The sequence below is a fragment of the Sinocyclocheilus anshuiensis genome, unplaced genomic scaffold, assembly GCF_001515605.1.
Source record: "Sinocyclocheilus anshuiensis isolate Anshui unplaced genomic scaffold, SAMN03320099.WGS_v1.1 scaffold2182, whole genome shotgun sequence".
Lineage (NCBI taxonomy): Eukaryota > Metazoa > Chordata > Actinopteri > Cypriniformes > Cyprinidae > Sinocyclocheilus > Sinocyclocheilus anshuiensis.
The window spans coordinates 138663-143039 of NW_015557240.1; positions in this window are offsets into that span (position 1 = coordinate 138663).

The following is a 4377-nucleotide window of genomic DNA, read 5'->3' on the forward strand; positions in this document are numbered from 1 at the left end:
CCTGAGATCTCCAGACCACCCGAGACTACGCACTCTACCCGGCCGGGCGGAAGTGCTCCCAGGCGGCGTCGTGATCGTAAACAAAGGCGGGGTAAGCGCGGTGGGCTACGAACTAAGCTAAAGCTAACACCGCTCCGGCTCTCTTTACCCAGCATTTTCCTCGCTAATGTGCGGTCATTGGATGTGCAATGACAATAAAGTTGAATCTAATCTAATCTAATATATATAGCTATACCTTCAGACTGATGGCAGAAGAAGGTTGGAGAACCTTGGTCACTTTGAATGGCCAGGGACCACCCAAGAGGCCATATGACTGACAGGTAAAGCAACCAATCATGTTTCGTTTTCTGCCATGTCATGTTTAGGGGTGTTGAAATGTCCCTACAATAACAGACAGTGTAGAGTAGACAGTGTAGACAGTAATAAATAACAGTGTAGAACTCTTGGACGTATTTTAAAGACTATGCCACGAACATATTTCACATGCTTTTGAAAATCCAACATTTGGCTCATTGTCACAGTTGACACAATGGCTTTCTTCTTCTATTAAGGGGTTTGGCATCACTGCATCTTTGTTTCCAGGCGGAACATTAAAGAACGTGACACACACGTCTCCAGGAAATCCTTTATAATGGTTGGAATCCTGTATAATGTGTGTGTTGACCAGTATTTTACAAATATTACTGTTGTGTCATGGAATGTAGTTTTTAGGTTGTATTTTTTTGCAGTTTTTAGGTGAGAATACCTGTTTAAACTTCAAATATGTGGTATGTTTTTTAAAAGATATCAAAATAAACTGACAAGCATCAAAAATGGCACCCACAACAGAGGTGAAAAGACAGTGTTGGGCATACAGATATGTGGACACAGAAAGAAGGGCACAATATGAGAGTGAAACAACAGTGTTATAGTGCTGTGTGATAAATACAAATAAAAGGTCTTTAATGCCTGAGGTAAGAACATATGATTTGTTGGAGGTTTGATATATGCCTAACTATGTGGGGTATTTAAGAAAATGAATCATGCTTTTTACACAAAAAAAATATAAATATTACCAAATCCCAGGAATGACCCTTCTCTGTTTCTCTGTCACCTTCTCAGCTGAACTACTTCAGCAAATTTGCCTACATTTCCATTCCTTTTAAATTTGAAATGCAAGTCAGTGGTTACATAAGTATATTTGTATGAATACATGAATACATCACGTGTGTCTCTCTGTCTTTCTGAGTGTGAGTGACCCAAATAGCACAGGGCACAGAATGTGATTTTGTCTGAAAACAATGTGCATTAGGGACAATCATTGTTTAGACAGTGGACTTTTTTTTTTTGTACCAAACAAAGAGATCATTTAATGCAGCCTAAGAATGCTGTCTCCTCATTCTGTCCTTTTTCATATTACTCCTACACTTCAAAACTTTTCCCTTTACACACACATTCACCAAAATACACTTTTTCCAAAGCACACCACACACTAAATGTACATTGTTCTAAAGTAATCTTCCAGTTATATTTATGACTGTATGTATGATCAAATATTGTAGATGCTGTGAGTCATGGTGGTTTAGATAATCCAAAGATGCTTGTGTGATCTTTGTTTATGCAACATGATTTGTCCCACCCTTTAGCAGTACACACAGACTTTAGGAACGGATTATGCCTTTTTCTGTCACCTGCACATGGATCAGTAAAACAGAGAATGTGGTAAGTTTGAGCATGTTACAGGTCCACCTATTCTAAATGCATTTCACCTCATTAGAATCGCACATGGGCATTCAGAGATCACATGGGTTGTTAAAGGGGAAATTAAGCTATCAAAATGTTGTTAAAATGCCTAAAAGTTCCTGTAATTCAGCACACATCTCAACTCAACGTTCATTTATAAAGCACTTTCAAAACCATAAGAATGGACCAGAGTGCTGCACAGGGATAATTAAACACATTAAAAAATAACATTACAAACATACAAAATCAACACAGCATGACAACAATATAAATTGTACAACAAAATCACTTACACTAAACAGACCCGCTCAAATGCCAGAAGCCTGATAAATAAATCTTTAAGTCTTTAAGTTCCTTTTAAAAATGTCCATAGTTGACAAAGACTCTATGAATAGAGGCAAGACATTCCAAAGTGTGGGGGCCGCAACTGAAAAGGCACAATCTCCACTATGCCTTAAATGAGATTGTGGAACAGTTAAAGGGTTAGTTCACCCAAAAATGAAAATTAGTCAGTGTTTTACTCACCCTCGAGGCATCCTAGGTGTATATGACTTTCTTCTTTCAGACAAATCCAATCGGAGTTACTAAAAATTGTCCTGGCTGTTCCAAGCATTATCATTGCAGTGGGTGGGTGTTTTTGCTCAACAGTCCACAAGACGTTGAATAAAGTGCGCGCATCCATAATAAAACGTGCCTCACACGGCTCCGGGGAATGAACAAAGGCCTCCTGTAGTGAATCCATGCGTTTTTGTGAGAAAAATATCCATATTTCAAATGTAATAAACACTTCTCTCTTCACACTTATAAACACTACATCTAACTGTAGCGTGATTAGTGATGAACACGGAGAGAGAACAAAACAAAATGCCGGTCACGAATTAGAAGTACAAACCGAGGATTTGTAAAGAAAAATGTCGGAGGATTTTGATATAAGCTAAGAGGAGACTGGTTTTCCTTTGCTAAAGTAAGGAAACTTTGGAGTGACGCATGGAATGAAGGGTGAATTTTGTAATGTGCCGGGAGTTGCAGTTGATATGTGACTGGATTTATCTGTCGGGTGATGATGAAGCCACTGAATCCGGGACTGAACTTAGTGCTGGGCAGAGGCGGACAAAGTACTCAACTCCATTACTTGAGTGAAAGTACAGATACCGCTGGTCAAATATTATGCCATTACAAGTAAAATTTGTAAAGACAGATTTTTACTTAAGTAAAAGTACAGAAGTACCAAAAGTAAATTGCCTTTATGTCAATGCACTGTTTTATTGTTGTATGTAATACTTGCAATACTTCTGAAGCAACTTAGAATACATTACACCTACGTACAACTTTTACAACAGCAACACTGCTTTAACAACAAAGCAAAACAGCAAGGCTTATTTGACATCACAACAAAAATTTAAAAAATGCTGTCTACTCGCTCTCGTGGTACTTGTGTTTTATTAGGAGATGCACAACAGTTATTCTGTGGCTTTATAGGTAATATTTTCACGTACACAATTTAGCAAAATCAGACAATATTGTGTCTAATATATACCACAATATTAACTTCTTATTATTGAGATTACTGATAAACTGTCTGAAAAAAAAAAGAAAGTCACATTTTAGAGAAGAAAAAAAATCACCCACTGACTTTCAAAGCTGCTACATAAGTAACTACTTTATACTTTGAGGACCTTGATAGAAATGTAGTGGAGTGAAAAGTACAATATTTGTCTTTCAAATGTAGTGAAGTTAAAGTCATAAGTTCCCAGAAAAAATTATACTCAAGTAAAGTACAGATACTCAAAAAGTGTACTTAAGTACAATCCTCAAGTAAATGTACTTAGTTACTGTTCGCCTCTGGTGTTGGGCGGGCACATCCTGATGTCTCCAGGCTGGAAAGTTGGAGTATCGGTCCGCCAGATGTCCACCTGAAACCACCGTTGAAGCTGATGGTGAGCTGTGTCCCAGATCCTCCAACTCTCCTATGGTTCCGCAGACCATGGGGACAGAGGAGGCTGGTAACCAAGCATGCACTGGAAGGGAATGAGTCCAGTGGCAGGCTGATGAAGGGAATTTTGGGTATACTCGGCCCAGCCTACACAGTAAAATCCCGAGTGTTAAATTAACACTGCTCGGAGCATATATGGTCCCACTCTAAAAGAGTGTTAAGGTAACACTGACGCAGTGTTAAAGTTAATGAGACAATTATGTGATTAATTAAGTGCTGATTGAGCATTAGTGATGAGCAGCTGCTGTTCACAAGCACAATCACTGAAGAAAAGAGAAACACAAGAACTACAACTGACTTCAGCCACAGCCTTATGCCGCGTTCAAACTGCACGATTTTCAAACTCGTCGGATCGCCATTGTTTTCACACTGCGTGACTATATGGGGTAGCATTCAGTTGCTGCTGTGTTCACATTGCACGATGGATCAGCGACAGGGGGTTTCACACTGCATGACTTCACAATAGGAAGAATCGCTGACAGCTCTGTCTGGTCCGCAAACTACGTTTCACAACAAAACACACGCGAGAAGTGATAAGGAAATAACGCGAGAACCCGAGTGCGTCAGACCGGAGTTCTCCAGCGAGACTGTAATTATTCAAATATATAGCCCGCAAATTGTCTGTGAGCTGATTTCCAGCTACAAGGAGAAAAAGAAAAACA